Source organism: Balaenoptera borealis, assembly GCF_965194805.1.
Source record: "Balaenoptera borealis genome assembly, chromosome: 15".
NCBI classification, from domain to species: domain Eukaryota; kingdom Metazoa; phylum Chordata; class Mammalia; order Artiodactyla; family Balaenopteridae; genus Balaenoptera; species Balaenoptera borealis.
In genome coordinates this window covers 56,721,055-56,747,015 of record NC_138871.1, presented here as the reverse complement: position 1 = coordinate 56,747,015, position 25,961 = coordinate 56,721,055, and the positions used below count along the sequence as shown (strand labels likewise).

The following is a 25,961-nucleotide window of genomic DNA, read 5'->3' as shown; positions in this document are numbered from 1 at the left end:
AGAGCAATGCCGAGGTTGTGAGTTCGAGCCTCACCTGGAGCACGACTCTTTTGGATACCCGCACCCCCCTTTTACCCCCTTGCTCAAGGGAACGAGTCAGTCTCTCTTTAGTCTCCTCAGTTCCTGTCTCTCACTTCTCTGCTTGCACGTCCTGCTTCTCTGCAGGCAGGAAGCTGCTCTCTTCGGCGCCTCACTCGCTTTCCAAGCTACTTGTTGCCCCCGCGCACCGCACCATCCGGCCGCCCGAACCCGGACGTTTACCTGCTGCTCCCTCTTCCTAGGCATTTCCTTTAACGGCACCCAGTCCCGGGTACCGGTACCGGGGATGCGGACGGGAAGTGCCGGGGCGCTGCACCGGTGATGGGGCCCTACCTGGGCCTCGTCATCGAAAATTCCAGGCGCCCTCTCTACGGGGCGTGCCCGCGTTCCCGGCGCCGGTTCCCTGCTGCTGCCCCTCACCCAGGGCCGGGAGCGGCGTGGTGCGCGCTGGCTGTCGGGGCCCGAGCGGGGCGACCACTCCCGCGGGCTGGGGCCCGAGGCCCAGAGCAGGGCCTCAAGTGCAGCAGTCGCTCTCCTCCTTTTTAACTATGGGTTGGCCAAAAAGTTCGGTCGGTTCCTTCCGCAACGTTACCAAAAACCCGAACGAACTTTTTGGCCAACCCAAATGCTAATAACTGGTCGTTGCCACCTCCCCCGATCTGCAGAACCCCTAGACCGCGGGCCCTTCTCCCTTACCCAGGCCTCCAGGCCTCCCTGGACGGATTTGCAGAGTTTGGGAAAAGTGCCTGGGCGTTTCCCTCCCCCCATCTGTGCCCCTGCTCCCCGGTGTCAGTCAACAGTGGTGGAATTCGCTGGCAGACGGGAGAAGAGACGTTTTCTAGGGATATCCTTTCCTGCCTGCCGTACACCCCAGGTTCAGAAGTTCCCCCCGGGGAGCAGGAAATCTGCCAGCTGGGTTTTGAAATGTTCCAGCACGCGAGCATTCTGAGGCACGGGGGCCGCTTTGTCAGGGGGTGGACGGGTGCCCCACATCCTCAGGAGGTGGGGCGAAGTAGGGAGCAAGCTTAGTTGGGATGAGAGCCCTCCCAGACGCCTTCTCCCAAAAGAGTGGTTTCAGCTGTTTTTATGGGCGTGCTAGGAGTTAACTCCTGGGATGGAAATACGACCAAGAGCGGTGAGAAGCAAGACCTAGAAAGCTCAGAGGAAGTGGGTGGAAGGTGGAGCTCTTGTCGGTCTCCTCGGCTGCTAATCCCAGCCCCAGATTCCGAAAGGGGAGCCCCATGCCTCCTGAAATGTGAGAAAATCCTTCCACCTCACCCAACCTGGCTGCCAGGTCCTCGCTGAACCAGATCTTTTCGCTCACAGGCTCATCCTCAGCAGGTGGTGGGTGCTCCCCTTTAGAAATCTAGCCAGCCTGGAAGCAAACATCTATCCCCCAATCCCCCCAAAAAGTTTGCTTAATTAAAAACAAAACAAAACAAAACAAAACAAAACAAAACAAAACAAAACAGGTTTAGGGGGCTTCCCTGGTGGCGCAGTGGTTGAGAGTCTGCCTGCCAATGCAGGGGACACGGGTTCGAGCCCTGGTCTGGGAGGATTCCACATGCCGCGGTGCACCTAGGCCCGTGAGCCACAACTACTGAGCCTGCGCGTCTGGAGCCTGTGCTCCGCAACAAGAGAGGCCGCAATAGTGGGAGGCCCACGCACTGCAATGAAGAGTGGCCCCCGCTTGCCGCAACTAGAGAAAGCCCTCGCACAGAAACGAAGACCCAACACGGCCAAAAATAAATAAATAATAAACAAATTAATTAAAAAAAAAAAAAACAGGTTTAGCGAGATATAATTCATATACCCTACAATTCACCCATTTAAAATGTACAATTCAACGGATTTTAGTACATTCACAGATACGTGCAACCATCACCACAGTCAATTTTAGAACATTTTCATCAACTCAATAGGAAATCCTGTATCCTTTAGCTATCACCCCACCCAACCCCTAAATAACCACTAATCTACTTTCTGTCTCTACATTTACCTATTCTGGACTTTCATATGAATGGAATCATATAATATGTGGTCTTTTGTGACTGGCTTCTTTCAGTTACCCTAATGTTTTCAAGATTCATCCACATCCTACCTTGTATCGGTGCTTCATTTCTTTTTTTATGGCTGAATAATATTCCATTGTATGGATTCTTCCCAATTTTGAACAATGGGGAAAAGGTTGGCATTTTAAAAACATTTGCTGAAAACTGCTTTTTAAAAGGGAATTAATTTTAAAATGTACAAAGCATAAAAACAGTCACACTTGCCAAGTGTATGTTTTTAACCTTCAGAGGTTATCACTGCAAGAACTGGTAAGATACTTCCAAGAGCTCAGCCAAGAGCTGAGCACGGAGCAGTTTCCTCACGTGGACAGAAATGCATGAATGAAAGATCATTCTGCCCAACTCCCTATCCATGTTGGAATCCCTTCTGCAAAACCCTAGCTCCTATTTGAAAAGTTCTAGCATCAAAATGTCATTTCTTCACAAGGTGATGCATTCCACTTTCTGTCAACTCTCATGGTTAGAACATTCTTCCTCTGAAATATTGTTTCTGTCCCTATAGGTTATTGCTGGAATGGTGGTGGTTTGGGGAACTCTTTTTTGGTGAGATGGTGAAGTGGGAAGGTAAGAAGCTAAATTATCAATAGTTGCCCTTGCTCTGTTTAATCTGGAAATCACCAGATAGATTATTAGTGGATTATAAACAAACAAATAGACCACTGGCAGATTTGTAGATCAATGTCTTAATGTGAGGTTGATAGGATTTTTAAAGGTTGTGATGGGTGATAAAGATCAAGTCAGAAAATTATGGGAACATGCTATAAAAACCATAAAGTACTCCATATACAGATGTAAGGAGGTGGCATTCCTGTCACCACAAAACTAGTGGATTAAGCCTATATGCAATGTATGGTGGCTTCAAGGAGGAAGACGGGTAAATATGAGGCGGATGAACCCAGAAGGTAGGTTGAAGTTATAGCTAAACAGCTGTAGACATCTAGCAGGAGACAAGCCTAACCCTACCCGTTGAAATCCGTTGAACTCTATTGAACTATACACACAGGTTGACATTAGCTTTGTAGATGGCTTTGGATGGGCTTATTAAAACTGTGTGTGATACAAAGCTGGAAGGAAGTGCAAATTCAGTAGAATTTGGAGGAAGAGTTGAGCCAATGCAGGGACAAATGTTTCTGACAAATGACAAGATGCAATTTGATAGAGATAACTGTAAACCTGTGTTCAGTTCTGAGTTCAGTGTGGGGCGTGCCTGGCTTGACAGCTGTTTGCATATAAAGGATCTGGGCATTTCGGATATGCACAACCTCAGTTGTCCTGGCCGTGTGATTCAACTGTTAAGAATGTCAGCCAATTATTAATGCATTACTATATAATGCATTACATGGTGTGGTGTCAGAGATCACAAAACAACAGTCTGTGGAACAAATCTAGCCTCCAGACAGGTTTTGTTTGGCTTTCTAGCACTGACTTGCAAGTGTTTAAAATTTTTTTAATCATTTGCCTGCATATTGGGAGGTTTTACTGAAATGCCTAGATTTCAAGTTTCTAATGAAAAATTAGAAGACTTGGCCATCTTGGGCCCTTATTCCCACATGGCAACATTGGCTGCCCCCTTTGGATGGGCAGGTGATCTTCCGTTTGCTGTGGTCCTACCACTCTCCATTAATCCTTGCAGAGGTGGGTACCAGCTGCTTGCTTTGCTGTTTTCTTAACCCCTGACTCATTTCTCTCATTTGTGACCTACGTTGACTGTGTGGGTCAAGGTAGGGAATACTCATGTTGAAGTCAGCCTGAGGGCTGTGATCTGTGTGAACACAGCCCATTTAAAATTCAACAAAACAAAACCCCAGTTCTTTGTTATGGAAAATTTCAAACATACCCGAAGTAGAGAAAATAGTATATTTAACCACCCTGTATCCATTCATCACTACTTTCAAGAATTGTCAACGTTATTTCATCTATCTCGTTCCCACAACATTCTCCCCTACCCTAGCACTGTCACCAGAATATTTTAAAGAAAACCCCAGCTATGGTTTAATTTAACTTGTAAATACCTCAGTATGTATACCCAACAGGTAACCACTTTTAAAAAGAGCATAACCATAGTACCATTAGTACACCTAACAAGAGTAATAATAGAAACTCTGCATCATCTAACACCTCGTCTGTGTTCAAATGTCCACACTTATCTCTGAAAGATATTTTTATGGTTGGTTTGTTTGAATCCAGATCCAAACAAGGTCCATACATTACATTCGATCAATATATCTTTTAAATTTCTTACCAATTACCCACTCCCTTTTTTGATATGTATTGATCTATAGAATTTCCCACAGAATTTGGCTAATTCCATCCTCAAGGAATCCTTTCACAAGTTCTTCAGTCCCCCCTGACAGTTAGATCTAGAAGCTTGGTAGTATTAAGGTTCAATTTTTTTCTTTTTGCAAAAATAGATTGTAGGTGGTACTATATACTATTGTTATCACAAGAGAGAAAGTACATAATGTCCGGTTGTTCCACTTTTACTGAGGTTAATTTTATTGGTGATTTCAGATGTGGTCAGCCTGGTCCATCCATTATAAAATGCCACACCAGCCTCTAACCTAATGGTTTTAGCATCTGTTGATGTTCCTTGTCTAGATTTATTATTGTATTAAGGATTACTCAACAGTGGTTTTCTAATTCAATTATTCCTTCTGTATTTATAACTGTCATTCTTTAAAACCCCCTTTTTCCATCGACTGGTTTTCCTAAAGCACAATTCACTAGAAAAGACCAGGTAATATTCCTGGACTCTTTTCCTTTTTCCGCTAGTCTTTACAATAATGAACTGATGCTCTAACAACTCCCAAAGGTGACCAGTTAGTTTTTGTTTATTTTACAGCTTTTTTTAAAAAGTATTTGACAATGAACTGCCTGAATGATGCTGAGTAGCTTTTCTAGTGCTATTAGATATTCAGATATCTTCTTTGGTGAATTGTCCATTCAAATCTTTTGTCTGTTTTTTATTGGGTTGTTTGTCTTTTTGTTATTGAGTTATAAGAGTTTTTGTCTATTCTAGATATAATTCCTTTGTTGGATATATGTTTTGTAAATAATTTCTCCCAGTTTGTGGTTTGAATTTTCATTTTCTTAATGGTGTCTGTTGAAAAGCAAACTTTTAAATTTTGATAAAGTTCAATTTATACAATTTTTTTCCATTATGGATGGTACTTTTGGTGTTATATCTAAGAAATTTTTGCCTAACCCAAATTCACCAAGATTTTATTCTATGTTTTAGCTCTTACATTTAGGAGTTAACTTTTGTATATGATGTGAGTTAGAGGTCTAAATTTTTCTTTTTTTGTATATGGATATCCAATTCTGGCACCATTTGTTGAAAAGCCTATCCTTTCCTGATTGAATTGCCTTGACACATTGTCAAAAATGAATTGACCTTAGCTGTGTTGGTCTTTTGTTGGACTCTCATTCTATTCTATTGAGCTATATGTCAATGTGGTGTTATGTGTGGATGACTATAATCATATAATTTATATGAATCATGATTCAGATATATGATTATAGTCATCCACACATAACGCTATATATATATGTATATATATAAATAAACTTTGGGGTCAGTTTGCCAATTTCTATGAAAATATCCTGGGATTTTTACAAGAATTCTGTTGAATGTATTGATCAATTTGAGGAGAATTGCCTCCTTAACAATATTGACTCTTCTGATTCTATAAGCAAGTTATACATGTCTCCACTTATTTAGGGCTTTAATTTCTTTAAGCAATGTTTTGTTGTTTTCAGTATTGAAATGCTGTATTATTTCTTCCTTAAATATTTGGCAGGATTCACTGGTGAAGCACTGTGGGCCTGCAGTTTTCTTTGTAGGAAGTTTTCTCTTTAAAACCCTACAAATTCAATTTCTTTAATAGATTTGGGGGCTATGCAGGTTACCTATTTATTCTTGAGTGAGCTTTGGTATTTTGTGTCTTTCAAGAAATTTGTGTATTTCATTAAAGTTGTTGAATTTATTGGCATAAAGTTATTCATAATGTTCCCTTCTTGTCTTTAGGATCTGTAGTGCTGTCCCCTCTAATTTCTGATATTGGTAATTTATGGTTTCCCCCCCACCCCCCACCCCGATCAGTCTCAGAAGATGTTTTCCACTTTTATTTATCTTTTCAAATATCCAGTTTTGGGTTTCATTGGTTTTTCTGTATTGTCTTCCTGCTTTTCATCTGATTCTGATGCACTGGAAGAGAATGTATACTGTGCTGTTGCTGGGCAGTGTGTTCTGTCAATGTCAATTATGTCAACTTGGTTTATAGGGCTCTTCAAGCCTTCTATACCTTTGATTTTTCTGCCTGCTTGTTCTGTCACTGAGAGAAGGGCATGAAAATAACCAACTGCAATGATAGGTTTTTCTATCTTTTAGTTCTATCTTTTCCTCCTTCATGTTGCTGGAAGCTCTGTTATTGGCTGTATACATGTTTAGGACTGTTATGTTCTCTTTTTAAAAAAAATTTATTTATTTTTATTTATTTATTTATTTTTGGTTGTGTTGGGTCTTTGTTGCTGCGGGCGGGCTTCCTCTAGTTGCGGCGAGCAGGGGCTACTCTTCGTTGCGGTGCGTGGGCTTCTCATTGCAGTGGCTTCTTTTGTTGCAGAGCACGCGCTCTAGGCGTGTGGGCTTCAGTAGTTGTGGCACACGGGCTTAGTTGCTCTGCGGCATGTGGGATCTTCCCAGACCAGGGCTCTAACCTGTGTCCTCTGCATTGGCAGATGGATTCTTAACCACTGAGCCACCAGGGAAGTCCAGGACTGTTATGTTCTCTTGATTCACTGACCCTGTTACCATTGTTGGTGCTTGATTTGTCCCATGTCTGGCCAGGGGAAATTCCATTAAGTTCGCTCCTGGGTATTTTTTTTTTTTTTTTAACCTGGGTATTTTTGATGTAATCTTAAATCTGAAATATGATGTGCTCCTGGCATGACAGGATATTTCAAAATGTATTTTGTACTTGTCTTCCTTTAATCCCAGAGTTGGCCATTTCTCCCAGCTGGTTCTTTTTGGTGGGAAATGTTATTTAGGAGACCACAATCTGTGTGCTAGAGTTCCTTACTGCTACTCTATGGTTGTCATATTTTCAAGTCTTTTCAGTGGACCGAACTAGGAAACGCATATTTTTTTTAAAAAGAGAAAACATGAAGAGAAAAAATAAAGCCTGAGTTTATAGTGATATTTCCAATTCAAGTGTAAGATTACAGAATTTATAACCTTCAATTTTATATTTGGATTTCTTTTCTCTTGCTCTAAAAATATTAGTTCTTTACAACTCTTACATAATTACTTAATTATTTATTTGCTTTATCCTACTATATACATAATAGTTTAAAAATCATATTGTCAATATTATTTCTAATAAGATTATTGATTACAGTTTAAGATTTCTTTGTGATTTCTTTTGTCCTTAGTTTATATTCAAAATGCAGTATTTGAAGTATTGTGTTTTAAAGTCGAAGTAATTTTTCTGTGTATGGCTGTGCTATCAACTTGATACACAGTGAATGCCATTTGGTTAAGCTTGTTTTACATTTTTAGGAATTCCTTTTTGATTTATTTATCTAAAATATTTACATGCTTCCCAAGTCAAAACTATAAAACAAGGTTTATTCCTAGAAGTCCAGCTTCTATACTTGTCCCCTAATCCTATTTCCTCTTTCTCTACATAGGTAATGATTTAAAAATTACTTTCTTGACTTATCTTTCCATTGTTTTGTCTTAAAAAATATAAGCAAAGACACTTATGTTTGTATTCCACTTCCTGTCCTTCATTTTCAAAAACTCTTCTATTCCTTGCTGATTTAACTAACAGTATATTCTGATTATTTCAATGTTGTAGATAGGCCTCTTCCTCACTCCTTATCCCAGCTGCATAGTATTCTGTTCTTGTGGATGTGCCACTGTTTATTCAGCCAGTCCTCTACTGATGAACAGTTGGATTGTTTTCAGTCTTCTGGTTTTGTAGATGGTGCTGCAATGAAGAGATTTGGTCACACTGTTTTGAATATTTTGCTATTATATCTTTGAGATAGATTCCATATGTGGGATTACTGGTCTGACGGATGGATAGCTATAAAATTTAAATATATATAACTATATATAATTTTGTATATAGTAATTTATATTATATATAAAATGTAATGTTATATATATGTTATATATAACATATACATCAAATATATAATATATAATTATATATCCAAAATTTTCCAGATGTGCAAAACCATCTTTAAAGAGGGTTTCTGATGTGATGGTCCTTGAGTGTGAGGCCTCTGGAATTCACATCACAGGAGCAATGGTTGAAGGGCCTCGGCTGACTGATGCTAGGTGGGGCGTGTCCATGTCTTCCAGTTCCAGGGAGGCACCACTGAATAGCTTTCCCCAATGGATATTTAAGGAAGGGGCACTTACTGGAGGCTCTGACATAAGGCATGGCTGGCCGAGGAGCTCAGCTCACAAGGGTGCCTTGAAGAGAACCCAGGCTTAGAAAAGGCCCACGAGATTCCACACTCAGCCCTTCCTGGTGCTTCTGGCCCTTGGTCTCTGTCCTGCTACCTTCAGCTTAACCCATTTCTGTTTTATCTTTTAGTATTGTAATGTTTGAAGTCATAATAAAAAATCTTTATTTTATTTAACTGATTATTATTTTATTATCTGCATATGTCCTAATTATTCTTATCTTTAAAAATATTTTGTTCTGTCTTAACCATTACATTCTTTTATTTTATTTATTTTAATTAATTAATTAATTTCTGGCTGCATTGGGTCTTTGTTGCTGTGTGCAGGCTTTTCTCTAGTTGCGGCGAGCGGGGGCTACTGTTCGTTGCAGTGCGCAGCTTCTCATTGCAGTGGCTTCTCTTGGTGCGGAGCACAGGCTCTAGGCATGTGGGCTTCAGTAGTTGTGGCTGGTGGCGTCTAGAGAGCAGGCTCAGTAATTGTGGTTCACGGGCTTAGTTGCTCTGCGGCATGTGGCATCTTCCTGGACTAGGGCTTGAACCCGTGTCCCTTGCATTGGCAGGCAGATTCTTAACCACTGTGCCACCAGGGAAGCCCCTTAACTGTTACATTCTTTTTTTTTTTTTAAAAATAAATTTATTTATTTATTTATTTATTTATGGCTGTGTTGGGTCTTCGTTTCTGTGCGAGGGCTTTCTCCAGTTGCAGCGAGCAGGGGCCACTCTTCATCGCGGTGCGCAGGCCTCTCACTGTCACGGCCTCTCTTGTTGCGGAGCTCAGGCTCCAGACGCGCAGGCTCAGTAGTTGTGGCTCACGGGCCCAGCTGCTCCGCGGCATGTGGGATCTTCCCAGACCATGGCTCGAACCCGTGTCCCCTGCATTGGCAGGCAGATTCTTAACCACTGCGCCACCAGGGAAGCCCCTTAACTGTTACATTCTTTTAAATACTCTGGTTAATGAGTTGATTCCTTCTCTTTAAAACTTTCATTACACCCTTCCCTCCATACCTAGTCTTTTCATTCATTTCCTCTTAGCCTTCTTTCCCTTTTTTCTTCTAAATTTATTTTTATCTTCTCCTATCTATTTTTTTCTTCTTTTTAACATAAACTGTAAAACTGAATTCTCTTTAAGTGTTTCTATGCTCCTTGCTGTCTGGTGGGCCCCTTGGGAGCAGAGGCAGGCAGCTGGGGGGGAGTTCATGCTGGGGGGGGAGCCTGGTGGGGTGAGGATCGTTCCCCTCTTCTGTTGGTTTCCTGCCTTTCCCCACAGAGTCCTTGACAACCCCTGACCTTAATGATCCAGATGCCCCTTTTACTTCCCATAACCCTAAGCCATCCGTGATGACTACGTTGAAACTCCAAGGAATATGGATCCCAGAGAAGAGCGGGCTGAAGAGCGTTATATGACTGGCTTTCAGATATTCATGAAAGGGGTAGACATATTCAGTCTTGACCTAGAGGGAAGAACATGAACTTAGAACTACAGCCCATGGCAACTTCCCTGGTGGCCCAGTGGTTAAGACTTCACGCTCCCTATGCAGGGGGCCTGGGTTCCATCCCTGGTCAGGGAACTAGGTCCTGCATGCTGCAACGAAGACCTGGGGCAGCCAAATTAATAAATAAGTAAATATTAAAAAACAAACCAAAAAAACCCACAAAAACTATAGCCCATGGGTGATGATGACAGGGAAGCAAATTTACTTTTAAAATGATTAGCAGTGTTGAGAAATGGGATGGGTTGACTGGTGAAGGAGTGTGTTTCCCAACTTTAAAAGTGATTGAGCCGAAGCTGTAATGTAATAGAAGAGAATCTTGCATTGGCTGGGGGGTTGGTGAGGCTTCTAAGCTCTCTTTTAACTCTACGATTCTTAGTTCTGTTTTCAGAAAAGAGACATTGTACAGTAGATTTTGTTATTATCTTCCCAGCTCCTATTTCCCCTTTCAGAGATGGGCATGTGACTTAAAACCTACCAGAGTCCTTCCATGGGATGTTTCTATCTTGAGCTATCTGGGAAGTCTTTTTTTCTTTCTGTTTAGAAACATAAAGAATATAAATCCAGAGCTTCCTGCAGCTCCCAGATATCTTTCTAGTTGAGCTATTTGGCCTGGGAGAACGAAGCCTACATTTAATGTGAAGCAGGGAGATAAAGAGGTCGGCAAGTGTTTGAGTCTCTGATTCTGAAAGTCTAGTTTCATCAGTTCTCTTTCTGTGGTTTGAATGTTCAAGCTAAAAAAGTGCCCCTTTGGGGCTTCCCTGGTGGCGCAGTGGTTAAGAATCCACCTGCCAATGCAGGGGACACGGGTTCAAGCTGGGTTCAAGCCCTGGTACGGGAAGATCCCACATGCTGTGGAGCAACTAAGCCCATTCGCCACAACTACTGAGCCTGCGCTCTAGAGCCCATTCGCCACAACTACTGAGCCCGCGAGCCACAACTACTGAGCCTGCAAGCCACAACTACTGAAGCCCGTGCGCCTAGAGCCTGTGCTCCGCAACAAGAGAAGCCACCACAATGAGAAGCCAGTGCGCTGCAACAATGAGTAGCCCCCGCTAGCCGCAACTCCCGTGCACAGCAACGAAGACCCAATGCAGCCAAAAATAAATAAATAAAATGAATAAATTTATATATATAAAAAAGTGCCCCTTTGCATTTGGCCAGTTAAGGGTTTCTCACTTGTAACCAAAAGGGGTCTTGACTTGTGCAACTGTTATTGTACAAAATATCATTTTACATTGATGACTGATTTTTCAAATTTCTTAATGAGAATTCCTTTAAGAAGGAAAAGGCAGTATCCAATCATTTAAACTATCAAACTGGCCTGGGGATAAAGTTAATAGATACTTCCCCATGCCTTTGTACAAAGCCCAACCCTCTCCGTCAGCACACTTGCCATCTCCACTTGAGTGACTCATCCAAAGCACAACACTTGATTTTTTTTCCCTCCCAAACCTGCTTCTCCCCTCGTCTTTCCCATCCCACAAATGGTCCTTTCGTCCATTCACCTGGATTCTAAGTGAAAAGCTTAGGTGGCAGCTTTCATGGTCCCCTTTTGCTCCCCCCTAGATCTAATCCATCATCAAGTCCCGAGTCTCCCTCCAGTATGTATCCTGGACCCTGCCCTTCTCTCCATCCACAGTTTCTGTCATCTCCTGCTTGGACTCTGCAGGAGCCTCTGAACTGACTCCCTGTCCCCACTTCTCATCCCTCTCTTGTCTCTTCTTCACACAGAAGCCCAAATGGGCCTTTAATAACACAAATCAGATCCTGTCATTTCCTTGCTTAAAACCACTGACAGCTTTCCATTGCATACAGAATAAAATGCACAGGCCTGCGGTGGTCCAGAAGACCCTAGGTGTCTTCACCAGCCCCTGCCCGCTTCTCCAACCTCAGCTCCAGTCACTCTACCCCTGCTTACTATGCTCCAGCCACCCTAGTCTTTCTATTCCTTGTTTCTGCCTCAGGCCCTTTGTAACAGCCATTCCTTCTCCTGGAACATCTTTGCCCAAATCTTAGGGGGCTGGCTCCTTAATTTTCAGGGCTCAGTCAGATATCACCTCCTCAGGGGTACCTTTGGATATAGTTTAGTAGTATTTACTACTATCAAAAATTACTGGTTAGATAGCCTCATCCACCAGAGGGCAGACAGCAGAAGCAAGAAGAACTACAATCCTGCAGGCTGTGGAACAAAAACCACATTCACAGAAAGATAGACAAGATGAAAAGGCAGAGGGCTATGTACCAGATGAAGGAACAAGATAAAACCCGAGAAAAACAACTAAATGAAGTGGAGATAGGCAACCTTCCAGAAAAAGAATTCAGAATAATGATAGTCAAGATGATCCAGGACCTTGGAAAAAGAATGGAGGCAAAGATCAAGAAGACGCAAGAAATGTTTAACAAAGACCTAGAAGAATTAAAGAACAAACAAACAGAGATTAACAATACAATAACTGAAATGAAAACTACACTAGAAAGAATCAACAACAGAATAACAGGCAGAAGAACAGATAAGTGACCTGGAAGACAGAGTGGTGGAATTCACTGCTGCGGAACAGAATAAAGAAAAAAGAATGAAAAGAAATGAAGACAGCCTAAGAGACCTCTGGGACAACATTAAACGCAACAACATTCACATTATAGGGGTCCCAGAAGGAGAAGAGAGAGAGAAAGGACCCAAGAAAATATTTGAAGAGATTATACTCGAAGACTTCCCTAACATGGGAAAGGAAATAGCCACCCAAGTCCAGGAAGCGCAGAGAGTCCCATACAGGATAAACTAAGGAGAAACACACTGAGACACATAGTAATCAAACTGGCAAAAACTAAAGACAAAGAAAAATTATTGAAAGCAGCAAGGGAAAAATGACAAATAACATACAAGGGAACTCCCATAAGGTTAACAGCTGATTTCTCAGCAGAAGCTCTACAAGCCAGAAGGGAGTGGCATCATATACTTAAAGTGATGAAAGGGAAGAACCTACAACCCAGATTACTCTACCTGGCAAGGATCTCATTCAGATTCGATGGAGAAATCAAAAGCTTTACAGACAAGCAAAAGCTAAGAGAATTCAGCACCACCAAACCAGCTCTACAACAAATGCTAAAGGAACTTCTCTAAGTGGGAAACACAAGAGAAGAAAAGGACCTACAAAAACAAACCCAAAACAATTAAGAAAATGGTCATAGGAACATACATATTGATAATTACCTTAAACATGAATGGATTAAATGCTCCAACCAAAAGACACAGGCTTGCTGAATGGATACAAACACAAGACCCATCTATATGCTGTCTACAAGAGACCCACTTCAGACCTAGGGACACATACAGACTGAAAGTGAGGGGATGGGAAAAGATATTCCATGCAAATGGAAATCGAAAGCTGGAGTAGCAATACTCATATCAGATAAAATAGACTTTAAAATAAAGAATGTTACAAGAGTCAAGGAAGGACACTACATAATGATCAAGGGATCAATCCAAGAAGAAGATATAACAATTATAAATATATATGCACCCAACATAGGAGCACCTCAATACATAAGGCAACTGCTAACAGCTCTAAAAGAGGAAATTGACAGTAACACAATAATAGTGGGGGACTTTAACACCTCACTTACACCAATGGACAGATCATCCAAAATGAAAATATATAAGGAAACACAAGCTTTAAATGACACAATAGACCAGATAGATTTAATTGATATTTATAGGACATTCCATCCAAAAACAGCAGATTACACTTTCTTCTCAAGTGCGCATGGAACATCCTCCAGGATAGGTCACATCTTGGGTCACAAATCAAGCCACAGTAAATTTAAGAAAATTGAAATCATATCAAGCATCTTTTGTGACCACAATGCTATGAAATTAGAAATGAATTACAGGGAAAAAAACGTAAAAAACACAAACACTTGGAGGCTAAACAATACGTTACTAAATAACCAAGAGATCACTGAAGAAATCAAAGAGGAAATCAAAAAATACCTAGAGACAAATGACAATGAAAACATGATGATCCAAAACCTATGGGATGCAGCAAAAGCAGTTCTAAGAGGGAAGTTTATAGCTATACAAGCCTGCCTCAAGAAACAAGAAAAATCTCAAATAAACAATCTAACCTTACACCTAAAGGAACTAGAGAAAGAACAAACAAAACCCAAAGTTAGCAGAAGGAAAGAAATCAAAGATCAGAGCAGAAATAAATGAAATAGAAACAAAGAAAACAATAGCAAAGATCAATAAAACTAAAAGCTGGTTCTTTGAGAAGATAAACAAAATTGATAAACCAGTAGCCAGAGTTATCAAGACAAAGAGGGAGAGGACTCAAATCAATAAAATTAGAAATGAAAAAGCAGAAGTTACAACAGACACTGCAGAAATACAAAGCATCCTAAGAGACTACTACAAGCAACTCTATGCCAATAAAATGGACGACCTGGAAGAAATGGACAAATTCTTAGAAAGGTATAACCTTCCAAGACTGAACCAGGAAGAAATAGAAAATATGAACAGACCAATCACAAGTAATGAAATTGAAACTGTGATTAAAAATCTTCCAACAAAAGTCCAGGACCAGCTGACTTCACAGGTGAATTCTATCAAACATTTAGAGAAGAGATACCACCCATCCTTCTCAAACTCTTCCAAAAAATTGTGGAGGAAGGAACATTCCCAAACTCATTCCATGAGGCCACCATCACCAGGATACCCAAACCAGACAAAGATACTACAAAAAAAGAAAATTACAGACCAATATCACTGATGAATATAGATGCACAAATCCTCAACAAGATACTAGCAAACAGAATCCAACAGCACATTAAAAGAATCATACACCATGATCAAGTGGGATTTATCCCAGGGATGCAAGGATTCTTCAATATACGTAAATCAATCAATGTGATACACCATATTAACAAATTGAAGAATAAAAACCATATGATCCTCTCAATAGATGCAGAAAAAACTTTTGACAAAATTTAACACCCATTTATGATAAAAAATCTCCAGAAAGTGGGCATAGAGGGAACCCACCTCAACATAATAAAGGCCATATACGACAAGCTCACAGCAAACATCATTCTCAGTGGTGGAAAACTGAAACCATTTCCTCTAAGATCAGGAACAAGACAAGGATGTCCACTCTCAACACTATCATTCAACATAGTTTTGGAAGTCCTAGCTATGGCAATCAGAGAAGAAAAAGAAATAAAATGAATACAAATTGGAAAAGAAGAAGTAAAACTGTCAATGTTTGCAGATGACATGACACTATACATAGAGAATCCTAAAGATGCCACCAGAAAACTACTAGAGCTAATCAATAAATTTTGTAAAGTTGCAGGACACAAAATTAATGCACAGAAATCTCTTGCATTCCTATACACTAATGATGAAAAATCTGAAAGAGAAATTAAGGAAACACTCCCATTTACCATTGCAAAAAGAAGAATAAAATACCTAGGAATAAACCTAGCTAGGGAGACAAAAGACCTGTATGCAGAAAACTATAAGACACTGATGAAAGAAATTAAAGATGATAGAGATGGAGAGATATACCATGTTCTTGGAATAGAAGAATCAATATTGTGAAAATGACTATACTACGCAAAGCAATCTACAGATTCAGTGCAATCCCTATCAAATTACCAATGGCATTTTTTATGGAACTAGAACAAAAAAATCTTAAAATTTATATGGAGACACAAAAGACCCTGAATAGCCAAAGCAGTCTTGAGGGAAAAAAACGGAGCTGGAGGAATCAGACTCCCTGACTTCAGACTATACTACAAACCTACAGTAATCAAGACAATATGGTAGTGGCACAAAAACAGAAACATAGATCAATGGAACAAGACAGAAAGCCCAGAGATAAACCCACGCACCTATGGTCAACTAATCTATGACAAAGGAGGCAAGGATATACAATGGAGAAAAGACAGTCTCTTCAATAAGTGGTGCTGGGAAAACTGGACAGCTACATGTAAACGAATGAAATTAGAAAACTCCCTAACACCATACACAAAATTAAACTCAAAATGGATTAGAGACCTAAATGTAAGACTGGACACTATAAAACTCTTAGAGGAAAACATAGGAAGAACACTGTTTGACATAAACCACCACAAGATCTTTTTTGATCCACTTCCTAGAGTAATGGAAATAAAAACAAAAATAAACAAATGGGACCTAATGAAACTTCAAAGCTTTTGCACAGCAGAGGAAACCATCAACAAGACGAAAAGACAACCCTCAGAATGGGAGAAAGTATTTGCAAACGAATCAACGGACAAAGGATTAATCTCCAAAATATATAAACAGCTCATGCAGCTCAATATTAAAAAACAAACAACCCAACCCAAAGATGGGCAGAAGACCTAAACAGACATTTCTCCAAAGAAGACATACAGATGGCCAAGAAGCACATGAAAAGCTGCTCAACATCACTAATTATTAGAGAAATGCAAATCAAAACTACAATGAGGTATCACCTCACACCAGTTAGAATGGGCATCATCAGAAAATCTACAAACAATAAATGCTGGAGAGGGTGTGGAGAAAGGGGAACCCTCTTGCACTGTTGGTGGGAATGTAAATTGATACAGCCACTATGGAGAGCAGTATGGAGGTTCCTTAAAAAACTGAAAATAGAATTACCATATGATCCAGCAATCCCACTACTGGGCATATACCCAGAGAAAACCATAATTCAAAAAGACACACGCACCCCAATGTTCACTGCAGCACTATTTACAATAGCCAGGTCATGGAAGCAACCTAAATGCCCATCGACAGACAAATGGATAAAGAAGATGTGGTACATACATACAGTGGAATATTACTCAGCCATGAAAAGGAACGAAACTGGGTCATTTATAAAGACGTGGATGGATACAGAGTGAAGTACGTCAGAAAGAGAAAAACAAATTTCGTATATTAACGCATATATGTGGAACCTAGAAAAATGGTACAGATGAACTGGTTTGCAGGGCAGAAATTGAGAGACAGAAGTAGAGAACAAACGTGTGGACACCAAGGGGGGAAAGCGGCGGGGCGGTGGGGTGGTGTGATGAATTGGGAGATTGGGATTGACATGTATACACTGATGTGTATAAAACTGATGACTAATAAGGACCTGTTGTATAAAAAAATAAATAAAATTTAATTAAAAAATTTAAAAAAATTTACTGTGTTTATATAAGTGGCAGTTGCTTATCTCCCACCATTAGAATATTAATTCCTCCTGTGCTGAGCTAATAGGCACTCAACAAATAATGAATGAATGAGTGGAAGATAACAGAGGAGCAACACACGGGTGCAAACGCTAAAGCTGAGTGGAGAACGTGGGCCTCGTTGCTGCTGGTTTACTTTGCAGATTCTGGTCTGGAGCCTGGTTTTTACAGAGTTCTCTGGAGTCTTTCCAAGGTGTGTGCCGTGCCTCAGGTGGCTTCCCATCTAGTTGAATAGTAGTGTTCCCACCAGAAGCTGAAGAGAAAGCACAGAGAGTAGGGGCAGTGACTTGGTGTTTATAATAATCACCTAGGGAATGTTACAACGCAGATTCCTGGGCTACAGCCCGCAATTCTGTGAAGCCCTAGAACCGGACTGTGTAGAAAGATAAGGACTAGGTGACCAATGCATCCAAGCTGGCCTGGGGCACCCCAGTTTTAGCACCAAAGGTCTCTCACTTCCTGAAAATCCCTCAGTCCCTGGCAAACAAGGTGGGTTGGTCACCCTCAGCTGAAGGTGTTCAGAGAGGCAAATAGCAGTTAGTGGAGTAGCTTGGAATGGCTTCTTGGAGGAGCTGAGATAGAAACATTTCCCATCCTAGACTTTGGGTGTTGGCTATCCCCTTGGCCCTGCCTTTTGGTAAGTCTAGGTTTCCCAGGCACCGAGCTCAGACAGAAGGGAAAGGAAACCATTATTTCTTGAACACTTGCAATGAGCCAGTGGTTGCTGTAGGACCTTTATTACCTAATCTATTCCTCAGCAGCCTTTTTATTGCTCCCATTTTAGAGGCAGGGCACTGAGGCTCATGAGGTTATGTAATTGCCTGAGCTCAGACATACACCAACCAGAGGAGAAGGGAGTGATCCACTCCACCTGACACAGAAGCCCAGGCCCTTTCTTTGCGTTTTGCTATGTGTATGGGGCTGTGTGTGTCAGAGATGTGGCTGGGACCTCAGCTTGACAGTCATCCATCAGCCCTCAGGATGGGGCTCTCCTGGGATCTAGGGAAGACCCCCAGTGACTAGACAGTGAAATAGTTAAGGAAGAGGCATCCAGGAGGTGTCTGTCTTTGGGCAGGCTCTGGCCTAGTTGCGCAGATGGCCCTGTACACCAGGTGGCGCTGTGGCTCTGCCGTAGGGGGCTCTCCCTAGGAGTGGAGCCCAAGCAGGGCCAGCCACAAGACCAGCCACAGGACCAGCCACAGGTCCAGCCACTGAGCCTTGTTTTATCTGCAGCCTGCAGGGCAACCTGGGGCCTGTCCAGAGCTTTCTGCCTTTCCCAGACTCTGGCAGGCCAAGAAGAGAGAGGGGAGAGAGGGGCAGGAGGTCTGGAGAGGAGGAGGCTTGGGCCAATGCAGAGTCCTGACAGTGAGGGTGACAGTTGAGCGCCGCTGTCAGGAGGAGGGGCAGGGACTTCTGTCCCGGGACTAATGGGACACTGGCGCAAATCATCTCCCAGTGTGCACGAGACACATAGGGAAAAGTGGACTTGCTCCCTCATGGTAGGTGCGGGGTTTGGGGCTTGGGCAGAGAAGAGGTGCTTTTCCTATCCTATAGACTGTTTTGTCCAGTGAAGGTCTGGGCTCGTGGGGAGGGATGGCCTCCAGTCATCTGCCTGTCAGCCCCGTGCTGTAGCCAGGGCACAGAAAAGGTCCCCATCCACCCTCTGGCTGCACCTGCCATTTGGGAAAACGACTCCTAGGATGCTGGCCTTTGGGAGCTGGATCTCTTATCACCTGTTTCCTATATAAGGACTCATCCCGGGGTCTACCCCAGGGCTCAGGCCTTTTCGAGATTGTCGTCAAAAAACAACATCACCGCGACAAACTTTTAACTCTTTTTTTTTTTTTTATAAATTTATTTATTTATTGGCTGAGTTGGGTCTTTGTTGCTGCACACGGGCTTTCTCCAGTTGTGGCGAGCGGGGGCTACTCTTCGTCGTGGTGCGCGGGCTTCTCATTGCAGCGGCTTCTCTTGTTGCAGAGCACGGGCTCTAGGTGCACAGGCTTCAGTAGCTGGGGCACGTGGGCTCAGTAGTTGTGGCTCGCGGGCTTAGTTGCTCCGTGGCATGTGGGATCTTCCCGGACCAGGGATCGAACCCGTGTTCCCTGCATTGGCAGGCCGATTCTTAACCACTGTGCCACCAGAGAAGCCCCTTAACTCTTCCTTAACGCCCATACCAGTGCCAGAAAGCCGTGATTTGCTATGTATCAGCTGCTTAACAGTGGGCTTGGCCTGCAGGGTTGATGTCAGAACCTAAAATAATGTCCGCCCTCAATGGCTACAGCTTTCCTCCTGCTCCTTAATGCTTCCACGAGTGGGTGGCCTGTCAGGCCCTCCTCAGCCCCTCAGCATGCCTGAGTCAAGCAAAGCCCATCTGAGAGCAGATTGTGAGTGTGGGGAAAGAGAGGGAGGGAGGGTGCAGGGGGGCTTTGGGAAAGAGGGGTGCTCGGAGCGGGACAGGGGAGCAGAAAGCAGAGGGTGAGGCTGCTAGAGACAAACTTAGTCACTTTCACAGTTCTGCCTTTCCGTGCTGTCTGGGCTGAGGGCTGGGACAGAAGTGCCCTTAGGAATTTTTTTTTTTTTTTTTGGCCATGCTGCACAGCTTGTGGGATTTTAGTTCCCTGACCAGGGATTGAACCCAGGCCCCGACAGTGAAAGCAGAGAGTCCTAACCACTGGACCGCCAGGGAATTCCCAGGATTTTTTTTTAATATTAAATTTTCATTCATCAACTGTTCACATAGACTCAATTAAAATATTTTGTCTGATTTATCTTTAAAATGCCATCTGTTTCTTTTTTAGTCAGTAGGTAATACACTCAAAGTTTCAAAATTCAAAGAGTTCAAAATAAGTAAACTTTTCCTTTAATATATAAAAGCACAACCTAATGTTTGCAACAAAAAACAGCAAGGACATTAAAAGACGTAGGTGGAAGAAATATGTTAAGGGTATAGAAAACTTCCTCTGAGGCCTTTTTTAAAAATTTTATTTACTTATTTATGGCTGTGTTGGGTCTTCATTTCTGTGTGAGAGCTTTCTCTAGTTGCGGCGAGTGGGGGCCACTCTTCATCGCGGTGCGCGGGCCTCTCACTATCGCGGCCTCTCTTGTTGCGGATCACAGGCTCCAGACGCGCAGGCTCAGCAATTGTGGCCCACGGGCCTAGTCGCTCCGCGGCATGTGGGATCCTCCCAGACCAGGGCTCGAACCCGTGTCCCCTGCACTGGCAGGCAGATTCTCAACCACTGTGCCACCAGGGAAGCCCGGCAGGTGGATTCTTAACCACTGCGCCACCAGGGAAGCCCCTCTGAGGCCTTTTATTTTGAGATGTTTTTGATGTACAGAAGTTCCAACGTTTTAAGCCATGTCTTTCCCTGTACGATCTCTTCTTTGCCCGGAAAGTCATTGCCTATCCTGAGATCAGTTCAATAGTCTTTTTCTTCAACTGTGTTTTCATGGCTTCATAATTTGCCCTCTAAGCCACCTCAGAGAAGTTTCTATTAGTGCTGTGGTTTTTGAGATGGAGCCAAGGGCTGGTGTGGCTACCTGAGGGTGGTGCCTTTGAAGGCCATTTGGGCTCAGACTCCAGCCCTGGCTCTGAACCGTACACCCTCTCCCCACTTGACAGCAGGACAAGGCTGAGAGGGGCTAAGTGTCCTTCTTGCTGGAAAAGAGGGCCTGGGGAAACTGACCCTGCCGTGGGGACCTGGGACGTGGTAGGGCCAACTCTGTTCACAGTCTGGGTGCCTTTGTCAGCTGGTCTGAGATACAAGTGTCCCAGGGCCTAGGGAGGCCAAGTGTGGGCGATTCTGGTGGACAGCCTGTGACTTGGAGAGTCCTGCCCACCAGCCACAGGGCAGAGCTGGGATCCAGATCCTAGAGACTGGGGAACCAGGGAGGCCATAAGACTGAGAACTCTGAAGAGGACCATGCAGGTGGGATGGGCCCTCTGAGATATGGAGGAGCCAATTAGTCAGGACAGGCGTTGGTCCCGGCAGCCAGCCTGCTCTGTGGCATTTCAGAAGATGGCACCAGAGCAGCTGAAATGATCTGTGTGCTAATGTGTGTGTGAATCCTTAGAAAACATATCACTGTGGACATATATCAGGCCCTGAGCTACTACAGGGTCATCATTACTGCCTGGTGCCTTAGTCCCAGCAGCAAGATGTAGATGCCCCCCTTCCCTCACACCATCTCCCTGGATGTTGGGGGTGACCCTATCAACCTTGTTCCTAAGGGGGCCCCTCTCGTTTCCCAGGACACCCTAGTCTGACCACGGAGTTGGGGACTCAGTTCTTGGCCAGGAGGCTTGAGATTAAATGTTGCCTTCAAGCCATCCTCAGTCATGTGATGTCAGAGAACATTCTGCTCTTTCTCAGTTTACTCATCCATAAAATGGGACGAATGATATTGCTCCAACCAGCAAACCAGATGACCAAATGGAGGAATAGGTGAGACACTGTTCTGGAAAAAGGAAAACGAATCATTCGAGGGCAGGATTCTGAGGTGGTCCACCCTGGGCCAGTGGAACGTGGTTCCCCAGCTGGGCTGTCTCTCCCCAGGGCTCCAGTAGGTGGCAGCATCGCCCTCTGCATGGGCTGCTCTCCACCCCCGCCCCTCCTCCCAGACACCTTGGACCTCACTCAATTCACACCCCACATTCCCACCTCCCGGGGGAAGGAGGAGGGATCGGAAAGGCCTCTGAGACAGCGGCCAGGGCTAGGAGCCCAAATGCCTGGACGGGAAGGGCCTGGAAAGAGAATTAAAACCTTGTTCTTTCCCTCAATAAAGCACAGATAGGGCAGGGGGAAGGGACCCGTTGTGTGTGAGCCCAAGAAGGTTGATGTGAGCGCTTGGGCGGGAGGGATGCCTCTGCCAGGACCTGTCCCACACCACCTGGAGGAGAACAGGACTTGTCCTCTGCCAGGATCGTTGTCTTTAGTTGGACAGGCCAGCTGGCACTTCACTGGGGGCAGGGGAGGGTCGTCTATTTTTGTGTGTGCAGTAGGGTTGAAAATTTCACTCACACTTCATCTGTGCAAAATAAAAAGTAATTTCTTTATTATGTAACTAATCTGGCCTTTCCCCCAACCCCTATCTGATGAGTAGTGAGAAAAACAATGAAATGTTCAACTTGATTTAAACGTCAGGGGACCCAACAGTTTAGCCTGTCCTGTTAAGTGATGTTTGTTCCTCTTCGAGAAAAGTGTTCAGTTTTCAGATTGCCTTCCTAAGCTCCTCCCACGAAGATGAGGTCGAGGTGTGTGGATGGACAAGGGCAGCTTATGTGACATCTGGTAGGAGCGAGGTGTTGGAATCCTGTGGTGTGGCATCCTCTGGTTTCCCGGCAAGGTCCCTTCTGCCTGCTGGCCACGGATTGTACTTGAAGCTGAGTTTGTAACTCGTGGTCTGGTCCCTCCTGGTCTGGCCAGAGCCCCTGTGGTGCCCCCAGCTGCCCAGCCCACTGGATTCTCCTGGCTAAACTCCCACAGGGCCTCCCACTGACCCAGCAGTGCCCCCTCCCTTCCTGTGGCATCTCCTTGTTGTGCAGCCGTGACCCTGGCCACACTGCGGGCTCAGAGCTTGGTAGCCAGCCGTGTGGGAACTGCAGTTGGCCTGTGAAGCTGAACTCCCGAGCCTCCTCTGCCTTACCCGGAGCCTTGGCGTCAGAGGCAGAGGCCAGGTGGGTTCAGAGCAGCCTGGGAGACTGGGACAGGGGCCCCACCAGGGTTCCCTTTCTGGAGCAAAGCAGATGGGACTTCCTCTTCTTGCCTGGGCATCCATTACATAAAATGCCATGATCACACCCAAGGAGAGAGATGAAGGCATCCAGAAAATATGCTCTCAAGAGAATAGCCTGGTTTAGAAGACTTTTGACCTACCGCATAATCATATTTTGCATGTCAGATGCCAAACATTACAGCATTTTTCTTTTGTGCTTTCTATGTCAAACCTCCATCCTAGTCTCTCCCCAGGCAGAGATGGATGCCTCGGGCCAAGGAAGATGAAGGTCATGTATTCATAAAGGCAAGAAAGGAAAGCACATTCATAAATTTTCAAATATCCTTTTATGCTTGAATGTTACCAGCACTGGATAATGGAAGCAAAGGAAACATAACACGTAAAATGTGAAGACTTTCTTCACGAGGATAATTCACTATCTTGGTCGTGTTAGACTCTGCCCTTTCGGGCAGGATACACAGTGAGTCAGAAGTAGATGCCACTCAGCATAAAAACGGTACATACTGTGAAAAGATGGCCCAGCCAAGCGGGAATACTTCCTGAGCTCCCTGGGGCCAAGGCAAGACCAAGGCAGGCATAGGATGAAAGGAAGGCTGTGATTGGTGGGCGTCTCTCCAGGCTCCTTGTTTGCCCTTTCCTATTGGAAGAAAGAAGATGCAGGCGATTCAAGCTAACTCGGAGCCTGGGAAAGGGGGTGTAATTTACTGCCCCCAACTCAGTGCTGTGGGCAGGCAGGCCACGGTGCGAGTCTTCATCTCTCAACACAGCTCACTCAGGAAGGGGGTCTCATCGGGCAGGGCTGACAGCCCACACTCACAGGTCCTCACTGGCATGTGTCTGGAAACGTGCTCAGCCGTTCACATTCACATGTGTTTCCACGTGAATACCTGTCGAACTCTTGGGGGTAGTGCCTGACATAGTGAGCACGAAATAAATGCCAGCCGTTATTATCACTGGACGCACAGAAAGGTCTCGGACACCTAAGCAAATATAGAGAGACACAGATGTGTACATATTCATACTCAAAGACATACAGACACCCTTAAACCTTTATGTAGAAACAGTTGAATCTATATTTGTCGATGTGGATATACAGTCATGCATGGTAATTATAACCTACTGGAAATTTCCTACACAGTAGGCATTGTTCTAACGCTATACAAGAGGATTACAACAACTTCATGAAGTAGGTATTGTTATTTATCCCAATTAACAGATGGGTGAATTGAGTTACATAGAGGTGACAGCTCAAGGTCACAAAGCTAATAATTGGTAAACTTGGGATTCAAGCCCAGTCATTCTGGCCTCAGAGGCTACATAGGTAACCACCAGCTATTCTGTTGTTTTTCTCACAGACACCCCAGGCCCATCACAGACTTTCCTACAGATGTGAAGAAACCTCCTACATACAGGTAGATGCACTTCCACAAGACACATCACGAGGCATGGAATCCCCACCACATGCGTGCTGAACCTTGCAGGACTGTCTAGCTTTCTGACTAACTGGCCTAATGTGATAGTGTTTATTCTCCTGAGTGGACTTTCATATGGCTCCAATCTTGCCATCTGCTGTAGTGAATGTTGGGTTCACAACTCCCACTCTTTTGGGGGCTCAGCATGGTTTTGGGGAGGAGACCAGACTTGCCTTCATCTCCAGGAGCTAAATCAAGTTTTGGCATTGCCTGAGATTTTAGGACCCCTGGCCTCTTCCCATCCCCCTGTCCTTTGTGAGTGCAGGATACTGCCCCTGGGTGATGGTCTCATCTTCCCTGTGTTTGCCCAGGACTGGCTCTTGTTCCTCATCTCCATCCCCAGGGCCAGGTGTCCCCTAGTTGGACCAGGCTTTGAGGTGGGCCCAACCGGGAAGTCCCTTGGGCAACCTGGGACCTGGGGGAGAGGTCTCTGCACGAAGGGGAGGGCAAGGCGGCTCAACCAAGCCCAAGGGGCCACCTCAATGCCCTTCCGCAGCCTCTGGCTGAGTGGACACTGCTCCCAACGTGGGCTTTGACCCAGGGCCAGGCTTGGGCGGGTAGTGAGGCTCCATTGTCCCAGAATGTTAGAGTGAACTGGGGGCTTTGAAATTATCTAGTCCAGCCACTTCATTTTATAAGCTAGAAAACTTGAGTCTCTGAGATGGGAAGGGATGTGCCTGAGGTCACCCCGTGAGTCTTCAACCTCAAGTCTTAACTCCGACTCTAATTTCAGTGTGTCACAGGATGAGCCTCTGTGGGGGGAAGACTAAAGCTCCCTAAGTGCACACGTTATGGGAATTCAGGACAAACCAGAGATGCAGGCATCCTTGCTCTGGGTGACTGACTACAATTTTAATCCAGACCCAAGGACACCTTTTTGAAAAAACTTTGGCAGTTGAGTGGCTGTGACTTGGAAGACACCTCTGCTCCTGGTCAGGGCCCCAGCTCTGAGCCACATGAAGACTTCTGGCCTGAAAAGATCTGAACACCCCTCCTTAATGAATTTGCATTTAACTGAGAAACAACCCTCATGCAAATCTGCGTTTACCCCATTTTTCTCCTGGACTGTTCTCTCTATTGGCAAATGTTAACATAGGCACTTCCTGTGAGCCAGGCTCTGTCCTTAGCACTTTACCTGTTACTCATTTAATCCTCCCAGCAACTATCATCATCTTCATCTTCATCATCATCATCCTCCCTATTTTATCCATTAGGAGACTGTGGTGCAAAGGGATTAAGTAATTTGCCTGAGGCCCCCAGGTTAGAAAGGGGCAGAGTGAGGGCCCAATCCCAGGCAGTGCCCCTTCCACACCAGAGCTGTGAGCCTGGACCTCCAGTAGAATGGTCAGCCATCACCGCCAGCTGCTCCCCTAGACAGTTCTGAGAGTCTCACTCCCAGTGACCCCCTGGTCCAGTAAGAAGAAAGCTCA

General features: G+C 44.1%; 1 long non-coding RNA gene across 9 annotated transcripts in view; it reads left to right on the top strand.

Annotated features, from left to right (window-relative positions):
* LOC309612482 overlaps positions 1–25,961 on the top strand; it is a 197,298-nt gene that overhangs the window by 2,660 nt on the left and 168,677 nt on the right. For all 9 annotated transcript variants that reach the window (XR_014235157.1, XR_014235158.1, XR_014235159.1 and 6 more), the window contains exon 2: positions 2,614–2,675. This is a non-coding gene — a long non-coding RNA (uncharacterized lncRNA). The remainder of the gene's footprint in view (positions 1–2,613; positions 2,676–25,961) is intronic.